This window comes from Lathamus discolor, chromosome 3 (assembly GCF_037157495.1).
Source record: "Lathamus discolor isolate bLatDis1 chromosome 3, bLatDis1.hap1, whole genome shotgun sequence".
Lineage (NCBI taxonomy): Eukaryota > Metazoa > Chordata > Aves > Psittaciformes > Psittacidae > Lathamus > Lathamus discolor.
Genome location: NC_088886.1, coordinates 5,219,382 through 5,235,421, shown reverse-complemented (window position 1 = coordinate 5,235,421; position 16,040 = coordinate 5,219,382). Strand labels below are relative to the sequence as shown.

General features: G+C 44.6%; 1 protein-coding gene and 1 long non-coding RNA gene across 2 annotated transcripts in view; one reads left to right on the top strand and one right to left on the bottom strand.

Moving 5' to 3' along the window:
- The window catches only part of DAB1 (DAB adaptor protein 1), a 484,717-nt gene extending 484,389 nt beyond the window's left edge, over positions 1–328 (bottom strand). Inside the window, exon 1 of the mRNA XM_065673261.1 lies at positions 98–328. The gene's annotated coding sequence lies outside the window, so the exon portion shown is untranslated. The remainder of the gene's footprint in view (positions 1–97) is intronic.
- Positions 76–9,212, top strand: LOC136011446 (uncharacterized). The gene is made up of 3 exons (XR_010611380.1): positions 76–334; positions 7,468–7,532; positions 9,165–9,212. It is a non-coding gene; the product is annotated as an uncharacterized LOC136011446 (long non-coding RNA).
- Positions 9,213–16,040: the final 6,828 nt, after the last annotated feature.

Here is a 16,040-nt window from a genome sequence, read left to right as displayed (position 1 = left end):
AGTGTGGGGCCGCGGCTTCCAAATCGCTGTCTGCCCGCCCGCACCCGCTTTTAACCCTCCCGACACCCAGCGACGCGTCTCCTTTGGCCACTCTCACCATCATCCGCTGCCCTGGCTGCTGTCTCCTCCTTCTGCCCCAGCGCAGGGAGATAATCTGCGAGGAAGTCGCCGAAGTCATTGCAGCGCACAGGTAGAGGGGCCGGGCTGCCCATCGCACCTGACTTCCTGGCGGGGGGGCTGCAGTCGAAAGCTGCCTCGGAGGAATGGGACACCCGAACCGCTGCCCAAGCTGGGCAGCAGCATCCCGCTCCAGCGGTGCCTTTGGGCAGCAGAGGTAGGTCTCCTAGATCAAGTGTGGACACTAAGAGGCGTTCTGGGCCCAGTGGGATGTGGCACCGCTCTTCCTTCCCATGCTGACTTCTTTTCTTTGGCCAGTTCTGCCTGGCTCTCCCACAAGAGGTTTCCTTCCCTGCTGCTGCCTCCCCCGTGCAGGGAGAAAGAATACAGATGTCTGCTCTTGCTGCTTGAAGACGGACTTTGAAGGCAGAAATACTTTTGAGTGACAGCTTATAGCCACAGTAGATCAAACTTCCCTTTTTGTTCACAGTTTGATGTTAAGTGTCTCTCTCAAAAGCTCTGACCTAACCCAGCTCTGTCGATAGGCAACTGGCCTGCTGGGCTGCCCTTCAGGAAGGAGTATCACTGTCTGTGTTATAGGTATCTGCTTGCTCTTTGGATCCACTCTTCCAATGGGATGTCACCAAACAGCAAAATTAATCCCTGGTGAGAAAGAAATTCATGTGTTAACTTGCAAAACCACAGCAGTGAGACAGTGATTGGAGTTTCTGTCTAATTCTAGGAGATCAAGCTTGTAATAGCTACAAAATGAGACTTAAGCTGCTTTGCATTTTCCCTCATCTGTAAGATCATTAAAGCATCTGTAGTTATTGCAGCTCGCAGGGGAGGGAGGGAGCCTTGCTGGGGGTGTTAATAGTGGCTGAGTTCAGTGGCCAGGGACGTGTGACAGGGTGTTAACCTTTGGTCACTGTGCCCCAATACATTTGACTAAACCATTTTTCCTGGCCCCAATCTCTTACCAGCTCTCCTATGTCACATATTTATTACAAGAGCAATAGCTCTTCCTGCTTATAGGCTTCTTCCATGCAAACCTTGAGCCCTTTGACAATGGCTGTCTCAGACATTTCGTTATCCTTAACTTGTGGGTGATAAAAGACGAATAAAGCTGTCAAATATCCTATTGATTATGTGATGGAGATGTCCCCCGGTTGCCCTTCTTATGTTGAGTTTCTCCCATTCTATTTCCTTTCTGGAGTTTGGGTGAGGATGGAGAGAAGAACCATGCCTACAAAATAGCACTGAACTTCCAATCTGTCAGCCCAATCTGCTCCAACCCCTCCATATCTGTGTGAGGAATACAACTCTTGGCAAAAATATATGGCAAATCTCAAGCCCTGTTTTTCTCCCGTTAAATTACAGTGTCTCTGAGATCGTAATGGTTTTCTTCTTAAGTAAGGTACAAAGCAGGAGCTTCCAACTCCAGTGTAGGTTCCTTCCTGCTTTTAGCAAAAACACTTGCTAAAGGCAGACAGGATCATCCCAACAGGATGATCAGTTCGGTTCAAAAGTTTGCTGCTGGTATGATTAACTCCCTGAGCTTTGGGAAGGCTCTCGGCTTGCATCAGGAGAGCGTTTGTACCAAGAGGCCAGGTTGGATGAGGCTTTTTACAAGGGCATGTAGTGATAGAACAAGGGGAAAGTTCTTCACTGTGAGGGTGCTGAGGCGCTGGCACAGGGTGCCCAGAGAAGCTGTGGCTGCCCCATCCCTGGCAGTGTTCAAGGCCAGGTTGGACACAGGCACTTGGAGCAAGCTGCTCCAGTGGAAGGTGTCCCTGCCCGTGGCAAGGGTTGGAACTGGATGAGCTTTAAGTCCCCTTCCAACACAAGCTGTTCTATCGTAATACTATGATGACAATGAGGAGCATCAAACATACAAATGCTTATCTGCAATCCCATCCAAAGAGACACAAAATCAGGAAGTGCTGCAAAAGATCCCTGGAAAAGATCTAGATGCAAGTGACATGAATTTCCATTCCTTAAACACAGATGTCTGAGCAAAAAAGCCATGTAAGTGCTTCTGAATGAGAGAGTGCTGGAGAACCACCTGAGCTCCTGTGCCTCTGAATCAGCTGGGAAGCAGAGTGCCATGAACAGCTGAGCAAGCGAGGGAGCAAGCCCCGAGAGAGGGAGCAGGAGCAGAGATGCTGCAGTGCACAACTGCAGTGAGGGACTGATTATACTCATCTCAGAGCAGGCAGAGTTTGAAATGGAAATGAGGAGGAGATTTCCCTGCCACACTCCCCAGCAGTTACAGTAAACATTGCTTGAAGACAACAGGGAAGCAGGCAGCACGCAGCATGGACTTTGTTTAGGTTCACTGTTATTCAGCTCATCTCAGAAGTTCGTTTAATTGTTACCCAAAAAGTTCCATACTGTAATGAAAGATTAAGAAAAAGTTACTTCTACCTTCACATCTTCATTATCGAGGCCTCCCTGCACATGGAGACTTTGGCTTATGTACCCCAAGCAGAGCAAATTACCAGTTCTTTACACAAGTCCCATCCTTATGGGCTTGGAAACCAAATATCACCTGCGATGCAATGTGAAGGCCTCTAGAGCCAGCAATTAAATAGCCCTCACATCCGAGCTGCACTGTGAGTACACTGCTTCCTTTTGCAGTCAGGCATGTCTGGGAATGCCTCAGGATGGAGCGCCCATAAGGAAACAAAACCCACCTTCACTGGTGTACTTCAGGTCTCCCTGAACATTCAAAACTTCAAGGCACGTAACTTCCAGGTGAGGATCCATGCAAACATCTAGCAAACTTCTGCCTCTGCCAGAAAGAGACATTCGATTTGTCTTGCCATCATCCTTCCTCACAGCCTGGGGATATTTTTCCTTCTTTTTTATGACTTCAGGAAACTCCTGGCTTTCTCAGCTAGGACATGCATCTGCTGATGGCACCTAAAAAAGAAAAAGAAACCTCAGACCTCTGATTTAGTGAGACAGAAGTACTGACACACATGCCCAGGAATGCCACAAGTCTCCTGTGCATAGATAGATGTTCTGAATTTTATGCTGTAATTCTTTACTTCAGCATTTCCCATCCAGAGATTTTATGGAGCTTAATACCGATGTCATTACCTCATTTTACCAGGCTGAACTGAGGTAGCCCCTGTAGGATTAGTGGCACTGTCTCAAAGTAAACCAGGTAGCATGACTTGATATCCGTCAAATACAGAGTGATTTGGATCCTTAGGTGAAATACAAAGAAGGTTTTTCTTTCTGGAAGTTTCCTTTTGACCTCTGTTACAAAAAATATCCTGTATCCAACAATCAAAAGCAGGAGACTCTTTCATCAGGAGTGACAGTGAGTAGATGGTAGTGCCCTATGTTTCTGCTGCTCCCAATGCCCCAGGCTCCCTCCAGCCAAGCAGCTCCTTTCTAGGTGTTTCCCCTTTACTCCTGGTGTGGAAGAAGGGAGTATCGGTACAACATCCCTTCCACTTCTATGAGACAATTGCTTAACGTTTTCTTTATGACTTCCTGACAAATACAGTAAGTTAAAAGGGATTTCTGAGATACTTCCAATGAAATGCATTGCATCACTGTAGCATTCACCACATACTCTTACACTTAACTCCAATCTTTACATCAATATTCTGGTGCCAGCGTTAGTCTGGATTTACATCCACCATATACACAAAAGACATAATATATGCAAATATACGTGCCCACCCTCTTCATCCACTGAAAGAATAATTTAGTAGATTTATGCAGTAGTCACCTGCAAAAAATACTGCTTCCCAAAGCAAAAGTCAAGTAAACCCCATTAATAGTAATTGCACTATTTCTCCCTTACAGTATATTCCTCCATATGATTTCTCTACAGGAAAACACAGAAGATGTCCTTTTCCTGCCTCGTGTTCCCTTTCCGAGATCGAACTTTCATAGCTTAACTATGAATTAAGAAAAACAAAACCAGGCATTCGCATTGGGCAGTATTATGTTTGGACACAGTTATACCAGGGGCAATCCTGTAGTCATCCAAGCAGGAAACAAAACCAATACGTATTTCTTCAGTCACACATAAACTAGTTCTAAAAATCAGCTCTTTCCCGACTGGAGTTTATATTAGAATCATAGAATCATAGAATAGTTAGGGTTGGAAAGGACCTCAAGATCATCCAGTTCCAACCCCCCTGCCATGGGCAGGGACACCTCACACTAAACCATCCCACACAAGGCTTCATCCAACCTGGCCTTGAACACCGCCAGGGATGGAGCACTCACAACCTCCCTGGGCAACCCATTCCAGGGCCTCACCACCCTAACAGGAAAGAATTTCCTCCTTAGATCCAATATTATATTCTCTTCATAAAAATAGAAGGACGGCAGCTTGAGGGGAATTCATACTTATTACTAATTTAACAATAAATTAATGCAAACCATACACAACGTGGAGGGCTGTTTTACACAAATAAAGATGCTAAATTCAGCCAGGAAGTTATTTGCTGGGAATTATTCCCTTAGTTCTGTTGGTTGCTGAACCTTTTTGAGGGTTCTCTGGAAAGCAGCAAAAACTCAAGCATCTGCAAATCAAAAGAGCATCAAAAGTCAAAGGAGTCCCTAAGGGAGATGAACTTCAATCCCAAAGTAGGGTAAACAAATGGAATTATTTACAGTGGAACATTATCATTTGTGATGATATCTGATTCATTATTTAATCGCACACTGGGTCTCCCTCGTAGGCTGTGGTAGACAACAGAGCCGTTTTATTCTGCCTTTCACCTGCCATGTATGTATGGAAATAATACACTTGATTTAACATTTCAATGCATCATGCAAGCTCCTGCCTCCTGCCTGCGTTTCAAACCTACTTGTTTCCTCCCACCTGCTCAGAGGGGGTACACAGATCTCAAGGTTGATGAAATGACCGAGTACAGATGACTCCTCATCTCTTTGATCCCTGGATAGCCGGCTGGCACATTTCCCTCCGGACTTCTTCCTCTTTTGAGCAGGGAAAAACCCTCAAAGGAAATTCAAGTCATGAGCCCTTGTGCTCGGTGGTACGTTAGACTGAAATGCTGTTAATTGCCACATGTCACCTTCCACGGCAAACTGAACTGTTCATAACAGGCCAGGAAAACAGGCAGAGGGGTTTATTGCAAGAGATATTGGGGAAAACAGCAGCAGTACTGTACAATCCAGTACAAGAAAAAATCCAGCCTGCTTATCACCACTCGGCATTTGTTTCTGTAGTGCTGAATTTTCTTATTGGCAAGCTGAGAAGGAAAAGGCAGGTTTGTGTTTCAAGAGTCTTGCACAACAGCCTAGAAAGGATGAGCTCTTTGTCCCAGAGCACTTCAGCAAAATGGACTCAAAATCTTGATTACTTATAACTAAGCCTTAGTTTCACTGTTTATTGCTGTTTTCTGTATGCTCCCACGCTGAAGACATCCAATATTCAAGCTAAGTTTCAAGAGTCTCGTGCATTCCTTCGCAATTTGCATAACCATGTGTGTCAATCGAATGCTAAGCTTAAACACCTCTTGGCTTAATCCCCTAATTTGCCTGGGTGGTGGAGGGGGGACGAGACGAAGGCGGTTCTGTTCAGCAATGCAAAGCAGCCAACGGAAGATGCCGCCAGGATTAACATAATCCAACTGCTATAACCGTTCGATTTGGAGACTAAAGATGATAAAACCTATTTTCCTTGTCAATCAATCATTGTGATCGACTTGCAAAAAAAATGGGGTGCAAATCAGGGTAAGTTAATGAAATCAGCAGAATTATGTCAAATGACAGTGCTGCTGAGAATGAGGCCTTGCATTAGAAGCATCCCACGATTGCTGTGAAGGGAAGTCAACAAATTGTAAGAAACCATATAATTAAGAGCTTATCAAAGCACTTTATCCCATCAAGCACTACCTTACAGATAGCAGGTATTACTTTTATTAACACTTAAGGAAATGAACAGCAATGAGGATGCTTGAAACATCACAAGGCACTTGGAGCGAGCCAGGAACGGAAGCTGACGTACCACTGTACATCCTAACTGATTGAGGAGGTTACCCAGGGAAACAGGAGAAAAAGAGTCATCACTGGCTGAAGTTGATGCACGGTCTGCTGTCACTGCCAGTACCATCTGTGAGCAAAGCTCAACTACAGACCGTGTCCGGGGCTGCATCACCAGCAGTGTGAGCAGGAGGTCGAGGGAGGGGATTCTCCCCATCTACTGTGCTCTGGGGGCAACAACACAAGAGGGACATGGAGCTGTTGGAGAGAGTCCAGAGGAGGCAATGAAGATGCTAGGAGGGCTGCAGCAGCTCTGCTCTGAAGCCAGGCTGAGAGAGCTCGCTGGTTCAGGCTGGAGAAGGCTCAGGGGAGACCTTAGAGCAGCTTCTAGTGCCTAAAGGGGCTACAAAGAAAGCTAAAAAGGGGCTTTTATAGGTGCATGTAGTGATAGACAATGAGAATGGCTTTAAACTGACAAAGGGGAGGATTTAGATGAGGTATTAGGAAGAAGCTCTTCCCTGTGAGGGTGCTGAGGCACTGGCACAGGGTGCCCAGGGGAGCTGTGGCTGCCCCATCCCTGGCAGTGTTCAAGGCCAGGTTGGATGGGGCTTGGAGCAAGCTGCTCTAGTGGAAGGTGTCCCTGATTGTGGCAGGGGTTTGGAATGGAGTGAGCTTTAAGGTCCTTTCCAACCCAAACTAGTCTGGGATTCTGTGAACTTTCTTCCTAACTGCTTCTGCTGTTAGCATCATCCCACCACTCGTCCCTAGGAGAACAATTACATGCTCCAGCTCCTTCCTTTCCTATTGGAATGTCTCAAATAATAAGGGTGTTTTCAAATATTGTCTCACAAAAAGCCAGGACTTTCAGATGGCGATTGCTGAAAATGAGGATTTTCCACTGGAAGAGTGAACAAACGTCACTAACAAATACAAACCTATAGCCTGTGAACAACCCTCCACTGCATTACAGGGGATGTCATACTCAGTTTGACTTGATTTTCCAAACTCATTTCATCCTGGTACTGCACAGAGCCTAATGAAAACTGTATTAGCTTCATTGACTAGGTGATTTCTTAATAGGTGATTCCCATTCCTCTAATAACCCATTCCCACCTTCCTCACCTAGGATGTACACGGAGCCGACTGAGACCTTAACACAGAGGTTGACACTGACAAATGCCTGGTTTTGATCATTTCAGGTTGTATGAATCTATCACATGCACATCAAAATCAAACACAAAGCAAGGGAAGCATTAATTAAAGCATATCAAACACAGACTTGACAAGACTATGATTTAAGTATAAAACTGCCTGAAGAATTGTGATTCAATATTTTCATTCATAACCTACATTTTTTGTCTCACCATACAGAGCTGAGAAAAGGAAATGCTTTTCCCCTCCACCTCCTTCATCTGTTTCACTTTCAACTTGAGCTGGTAAGTCTGTCTTAGCATTGCCTATGAAAAAAGGTGACATAAATTGCTCAGAGAGTTGAAAGAGAAGAAAAACTTGTTTACAAGTTACCTATGCTCATACTATCCGCTAATACCAAAGGCAGGAACAGCAGCACGTATTTCAGAGGACGCAGTTTCTTCTCCAGCTCCAAGTCTGAGATTACTCCATGAAACATTTAAAGCTGGTTCCCCTGTGATTCTTTATAAAGATTATCCTAGACCATCAAATCATTCAAAAAGAGCACAGCCATTCCCCCCAAAAAAGCTATCAGGTACAGTTGATTTGATCAGTAGGGAATAGCGAGGCCTGATTTACCCAATCTTTAGAGTGGCTGTTAATCTGGTGGGTACAAATATTTTGGACTAGAAGTCTTGAGACTAAAAGCTCCTGATGGTCCCTTTCTGATACTCCCTGCTCCAGGTTCAGCTAGAACCTGAAAGTCTAGGAGGGGCATGAAATCTACAAAGAATAAGAATTAAACATGTATCTATCTAACATAAATCATATAACTTCTCCTACTGAACTTCGTGGAAGAGTCAGCTGTGGATAGGAACAGGAACACACGTGGTACAACAGGTAAATGCTGTAATAGTAACCCATACGTGAGCCAAAGCCAGCACTCTATGTGGGCATACAACACCTCCCAGATTAATTTGGTGTTTTCCAGCCCACCTTCCATCCTTTAATGTCAGAAAGGTGAATTAGAATACTAAAGGCCAGCCAGGACTGACATTTGACATCAGTGGAGGTCAGGGGCACCACCTCGGAGTCGGAGCCTGTTGAGAAGGGAATTTTAACATCTCTCTAATACCTTGCCATTTCTCTTTTTTCTTGACTCTAGGTATAGCCTCTTCCTCCCTCTTAATTTCAAGCTTGGCTTTTTGTCTTTTTACACTTCTGTGTACATAACCCTCCTCTGTTTGCTTCTGTGACTTCATATATAAGAAAGAGAAATAACACCCTTTTTATCAGTAGGAATTCATCACTTGCACTTTTGGATAAAAATAGCTACTCTATCTTATATTTCTACTCATGTATCACTGGCATCCAAAACTGCCTATCATCTGAGCCCTGGCACTGTGAAAAGATATCTTAAACCAGAATAAGATGGAAAGTTTTCCCCTAGAGTGGTAAAAACCTTCCCCAGAAACCTCCCCGTTGTTTGCTGCAAACACAGACCTGGCCTGTTGCTCACTTTGTAATCTTCTACAATAGCCGCAGTCTGAGGTCTTCACATTTCTCCATTTTCATGATGAGTTTACTACCAAGCTATCTTCAGTGTGCTGCTCCTCGCTTGGATATGACAGGGAATGAAATTTCATTCACAGCAGGATCATTATTATTACTATTGAGCTGGATATATCTGAAGGAGCACCAGTGTCATCCCAGTGCTCCCATACATCACTTTCGCTTCTTTGCCATCTGCTCTTGGAGTTGTCAGTCAAAACAGATCCAGCGTTCCCTGTTAGCGTCTACAAGTTTGCTTCTGCTGACCCAGTTTAATGTCATATTTGCCTCCTTTTCTGTGTTTATGTGTGTCATTTATCTTACTCCTCTCCACCCCAAAAATGTTGTACTTTTGAGTATTTGATGCTCATTACTCTTTTTGACAGATCCTGGTACAGCTTGAAAATGCTCCACCAGACTTCTCTACATTGGCCACATTGATTTATCAGATTAACTCCTTTGAAGAGACTTTCAGTAATAATCAGCTCTATTGTGTGCAGAAAAGTAATTCTAAATGCAGAAGTGTTAATTAAGATCCAGGGTTCTGATTTGGTCTATTGTTAAGGACAGCTCTTAAATCCAAGCTTCCAAAACCTCAGAGAAGTTCAGAGGTCCCAGAAGCAGAAGGCCATCTCTAACTCTATCCTTCCCAAATGTATGCAGCTTGTTCAGACCTCTGTCCTTAGTCTTACCCTGAATTATAGAGACAAAGCAACAATGGCAGTGACAGCATTAATAAGGTAAGACTTCTTGGAACAGATAATGTAATAGAGATGAAGGCTGCCAAAACCAGAAAATCATATAATCCCAGACTGGTTTGGGTTGGAAGGGATCTTCCAGATCACTCAGTTCCACCCCCCTGCCAGGGGCAGGGACAGCTTCCACTAGACCAGGTTGCTCCAAGCCCCTGCATCCAACCTGGCCTTGAGCACTGCCAGGGATGGGGCAGCCACAGCTTCTCTGGGCACCCTGTGCCAGCGCCTCAGCACCCTCACAGGGAAGAGCTTCTGCCTAAGAGCTCAGCTCAGTCTCCCCTGTGGCAGGTTAAAGCCATTCTCCTTGTCCTGTCCCTCCAGGCCCTTGGCCAAAGCCCCTCTCCAGGCTTCTTGTAGCCCGTTTAGGCACTGGGAGCTGCCCTAAGGCGTCCCCTTAAGAAGCCTTCCCTTCTCCAGGCTGAACAAGGCCAGCTCTGTCAGCCTGTCTTCATAGGAAAGGTGTTCCCTGTACAGAGAAGAAACTAGAAAACAGTAGAGCATATGCAGACTATTTAATGAACTACACAAATAGTATTACAATGCACCTAACATTTCATTTCTCAGAGTTTCTCCCTATTCTCAGTATCACCATCACTTAATGAATGATGCCTCCCTGTCTTCCAAATGTTGGTTTTAAATGGAGTGCTGTCCTGGAGACCTGTCCTAATGCAAGCAGTGTTAGCACCACTGTATCTCAGTGTGGACAGACAGTGTCCTTTCAGGGATTTCCTAGTCCCCAAGGGGGAGAAAGGGCTTGGATCCTGTACTTGTTGCTATGGCAGCTGCTAAAACTGCTGCTCCCAAGAATTTTTGAATTGCTCTCTGTATTCAAACATGCTTTGAAATAAGGTTAAACCCCAACAGTTCCAGCACTATTAAAGAGCCAGTTATCGACTTCTTTATGTTTTCCAAAATAGAAATAAAAAATGAGAAGCCCTTAATGTCCCCTCTGCATCTCAGTTGTGTTAACGCTAAATCACAAGCAGCCTGTAAAGATTTTTCAGAGCAGAGGTTTGAAACAGCCCTTATAAATAATTTCAGTGATTTATATGATCCAATTAGAATGCGCTATATTTCTTTTTCTTGATAATTTCAGACGTGCCTGCCATAAATGTGATCCCTGGTTGGAGACAAGCTGCATATCAAACTATACGTGCCAAAAAAGAACGGTATAAAAATAGATTCCTATGCACTGTGTGTGTATTTCTGGGTTCAAAGAGGTACTTCTGCCACCTTCTCTCACTGCACACATTGCACACTGGTGCCTGGACCAGAGTGTTGCACCGGGGGAGGCTGCAGATCTGTCACTTGCTCGTCTTGGTTGTGCCATCCAACACAAGCAGAGACTTTCCCACGCTGCTTCAGAGTCATCTCATTGCATTTTCAGAGAGCGGCTCTCGTAAGACAGTATGTTGGACCACCCAAGTACTGTTGTCACAGCCAAGGGTGACAGTGGGTCTGAATGAACTTTTGGGTAGGCAACCACATCTCCCAGGGCTTGCTGAAGCATCCCAGAAACGTTTTTGTGTCCTTATTACAGTATTCATTTCATTATTAGAACTGATAATTTAAGAAGAACCATTAAAATCAGTGTACTAGCCCAGATGGAGGAGCTGCCTATCCAGGATTCTGCCCACTTTAACCAAGACCAACGCATGCATTTCTGAGCTCCAGATGGAGAGGGAATGGTTGATGCTCAAATAACACCTAGAGAGAGGAAGATGAACATGCACTGAGGAGTTCTCCTCTACAACTAGCCCTGCAGAAGAGTGATAAAGAGGGCATAGAACAAAGGCTGTGGTGTTCAAGGAACAGCTTTGTTTCGCATTACTCTCAGAGGTTTTTGCCTGAATTAATAAACAATGCCCTAAGGGAAGAGGTTGGAAGAGACTTTGGCAAGATGTTCACCCTTCCTTAGTTGGGGAGACAAGACAGCAGCCGTACAGCAGTTATGGAATAATCTGCCCATAGGGAAGCTGCTTCTTAGCTCTCATTAGTTAGAGGTGGGGTTATACCCTCAAGCATGAAGCACAAATCTAGGCATTTTAAAAGCATTAGTAATAAGAAATCCACTATTAGCATTGTTTCAGCTCCTTTTAATTGACCATAATGCAAATATATTAAAGATGTTTAAAAGATACTTGAAAGGAATTCCAGAAAACAGCCCTCTCTGCTGGTATCATGTTCAAATCTGTTACAGTTCCCAAAGAAAATTAACTCACGTCTTAAATAATTCATGCATTTATTGGGTCAGAAGCTCTTTCAGATCTGATGCTCTGATTCTCTGCCAGCAGAAGTGGCAGAAGTACAAATGAGAAATCAGGCAGGAGCATTATCCATAAAGTTTGAAACTGGATCTAATCCAGCCTTCCTGAAGTAAGATGTGTTCTGATGAGAAGCTGGGGTTTGGGCTTGCTCCTTGGGAAAGCAAGGAAGGTTTTCCTCATAGGTGCACTGCCTTCAGGTCATATTAGCTGTAAGTAGAGCCACACAGTTTAGAATGGTAATAACAAATTGCATAAGTTACCTGAATGCAGGCTAGAATTTAACCTAGCCACAGTCATAATAAGTCTTTCTGCAAGTTAACAGCCAACACTGACTTCTGGAGCTACAGAGAGGACAATATGTGACTAGTGGAGTCCCTCCGGGTTCGGTGCTGGGACCGGTGCTGTTTAATATTTTCATCAATGACCTGGATGAGGGAACTGAGTGCACCCTCAGCAAGTTTGCTGATGACACAAAACTGGGAGGAGTGGCTGACACACCAGAGGACTGTGCTGCCATTCAGCGAGACCTGGACAGGCTGGAGAGTTGGGCGGGGAGAAACTTGATGAAATTTAACAAGGGCAAGTGTAGAGTCTTGCATCTGGGGAAGAACAACCCCATGTACCAGTACAGGTTGGGGGTTGACCTGCTGGAAAGTAGTGAAGGGGAAAGGGACCTGGGGGTCCTGGTGGATAGGAGGATGACCATGAGCCAGCAATGTGCTCTTGTGGCCAAGAAGGCAAATGGCATCTTTGGGTGCATTAGAAAGGGAGTGGTTAGTAGGTCAAGAGAGGTTCTCCTCCCCCTCTACTCAGCCTTGGTGAGGCCGCATCTGGAATATTGCGTCCAGTTCTGGGCCCCTCTGTTCAAGAAGGACAGGGAATTGCTTGAAGGAGTCCAGCGCAGAGCCACAAAGATGATTAAGGGAGTGGAACATCTCCCTTATGAGGAGAGGCTGAGGGAGCTGGGTCTCTTTAGCTTGCAAAAGAGGAGACTGAGGGGTGACCTCATCAATGTTTACAAATATGTGAAGGGTAGGTGTCAGGATGATGGAGCTAGGCTTTTTTCAGTGATATCCAGTGACAGGACAAGGGGCAATGGGTGTAAACTGGAGCATAGGAAGTTCCACGTTAACATCAGGAAGAACTTCTTTACTGTAAGAGTGACAGAGCACTGGAACAGGTTGCCCAGGGGGGTTGTGGAGTCTCCTACACTGGAGATATTCAAGGCCCGCCTGGACAAGTTCCTGTGTGATGTACTGTAGGTTACCCTGCTCTTGCAGGGGGGTTGGACTAGATGATCTTTTGAGGTCCCTTCCAACCCTTGGGATTCTGTGATTCTGTGATTCTGTAATATGAACAGTTTGAAGGTGGAAGTAGTGCTTTACCTTTATAAGAATCAGCACAGCACCATGGTGTGCACAGTACATACACCAATGGCATTTTTCTTGTTTCAGCTCTCTTTAATAGAATGGCAACTGCTTAACATTCCTAATAATGGCTTGCTGCAAGTCTAAGCGGAACCAAATGAGGTGTGCTCAGGAATCAAGCTTTTGTCATACCTCAGCTTGGCCTTTAGCACCCTCAGGTAGCCCTTCCTTGGATCCCATATAGGAGAGGACTGCCAATCACCATGAACCACAACAATCCATGTCGTTGGTTTGTATTGCAGATAGGGTGAGGGCCACCTCATTGCAGATATGAGATCAGGGCCACCAAACCCACTTTGGTCACAACCATAAGTCTGTTGAGATGAAAACTGACTGCATTAGCCCACAAGCTGCAAATTGAGATACAGCTTTTCTGTTATCCTGCACACCTAAGTCAGCACAATATAGCCCAGGATGAGCAAAACATGTAAAGACTCAGTTAAAATCCTGGAAAGGAAACTTTTCAATGGGTTGTTACCAGTGAATGTTGGAAGCACTCCAGGAATAGCTGAATTAATTCAACCAGGGTGTTGCAAAAGGCATGGCTAAGTGATCCATGTGGGAGAGGTGGTAATGCAGCACTACACTGTTTGGAGATAATCAAATAGCAGCCTGGCAACTCTGCTGACATGATCATTAAAGATGGGCTCAATTCCATGAACACTCCCAGGTTTTTCATCCTTTGAGATGAAGACAGCTTTACCCCACTTAGACAAAAAATGAATGTTTTACATATATAAAGCTCTTTCATCCCTAAGGACTTTGCTCGATATGGACTAGATTTATAAATAGACTGCCTGCAGGTGTCTTTGGAGTTGGGATCAGTTACTGATCGTCTGGCCCTACATGCACAGTGGAACCTGCTTGTAGATGATCCCAGTGTAATTGTAAACACACAAAGAGCAAAAAGATTAAGATCCCATTGCTTGTCACATGCGAGTGCTGGGTAGGCAAGAGGGGCTCAACTCTATACAGCGTTTACTTTTCTCACTGAACAAAAGACATGTTGAGTAATATTAATGGTCCAAATATAAGGTTACACAATTCTGATGCTCTGAAGATTTCTGGAAGCATCTTCTAGTACCTAAAGAGGCCTACAAGGAATCTGGAAAAGGACTTTTTAGAAGGGACGTGGGGACAGGACAAGAGAACTAGCTTTAAACTGAAAGAGAGGAGGCTTAGACTCGATATTAGGAAGGAATTCTTCCCTGTGAGGGTGCTGAGGCACTGGCACAGGGTGCCCAGAGAAGCTGTGCTCAAGGCCAGGTTGGACGCAGGGGCTTGGAGCAACCTGCTCTAGTGGAAGGTGTCCCTGCCTGTGGCAGGGGGTTGGAACTGGATGAGCTTTAAGGCCTCTTCCAACCCAAACCAGTCTGGGATTCTATGATTTTAGAGTTATTGTGTAATGTGTAGCTATTTCCAAACAAAAAACATTATTTCAGTTAGTTAAATAATTGCTCCAAAGAGAACCACAAAGCCTACCAGAAAACTCCTTGCGTCTGGGATCTGACCCTGTCATCACATGTACAACACTCACTGCCGTCTAGGTAGTATTTCCCATTAGGAATAAGTACATCTGAGGTGACCAGACTCTGGTGTTTATCATTCTTGTGGACCTACTGAAGCTGAAGCCATATTAATTCTAGCTCTCTCAGAAGGCATCAGCACCAAGTCAAAAGGTTGTAAGAGCACTAACAGAATGCCTGGAATACCCATGCTTCTTTATAAAAGCCCAAAAAGACTAAACCCTGGGATTAAACTCATTAAAAGCAAAAGCTAATTAGGTACCTAATGTGGTTATTTCTTCTTACAAAAAGATTCCTTTAGCCCAACCACTTGTACTAATCCACCTCCATATTAAATGGATTATTACTTAAAGGGGGGACAGGACAGCTTGTTTCTCACTACTGTGCTAGTAGTAATAGTAAGTTATTTTGCAGTGAAGCAAGAAAGACACATCTATTTTGCATGCATGACATATGCTAACTGAGAGCACATTGGTCAGCAGCTACATTACCATTAACCAGCATTTACAAATGAAGGTTCATAGGAAGAGTAATGAATGCCACAGCATTTCTTTTAACATATTCGGCCATTATAGAGCTATCGCAGTAACTCCCCAGGAAAACGAGGAGGTCAAGGGAACAGTCAAAGTTGACAATGCTGAATCTCAAAACCACTATTATTAAACATGGTAATTCCTAAACTGAGAATTGCTGAGAGAAGGGTGATGTGCCAGTTAGACCAAAGGTGACCATGAGGCCAACAAACTACTTGAACACGACCATCAGCCAGGGCAAAAGAGCAGAGAAGGTAGAAATTGGTCTGAGGCAATTTACATCAGTGGTGTATTTATAGCAAGGGAGGAATGAGCAATGTGCTAAGTGAAAGTAAGTATATAAAACAAAAAGCAAAGTAAAATGAAATGTTGCATCACACACATCTTCCAGCACATAAATACAGATGCTGGAATAACAAGAGGCTGCTGGTCTGAGTCATTCAACTTCTCTTGGGAAGGAAAATCGCTGTACAAAGCACTGAAGCTTCACACAGAAAGTTATAAATAAGGACTCCTAAGAAATGTGCAAACACTTGACAAAGTCTTTACAAAGACCACAGATGTAATGTGTAAGGGAAAGAGGTCATTTTTACAAGGAATAGCTCTGCTGCAAGAATTTTCCAGAAGCATATGGCCATAGCACGCAAGTGGGTCTCCTGGGAGCCTCTCTGCAGTGCAGCTTCTGATGGCTGCACCTCCAGAAGGCGGCATTTGCGGTGGGCACTACTTAGTACTTTCAAAGATGGTTTCTCAC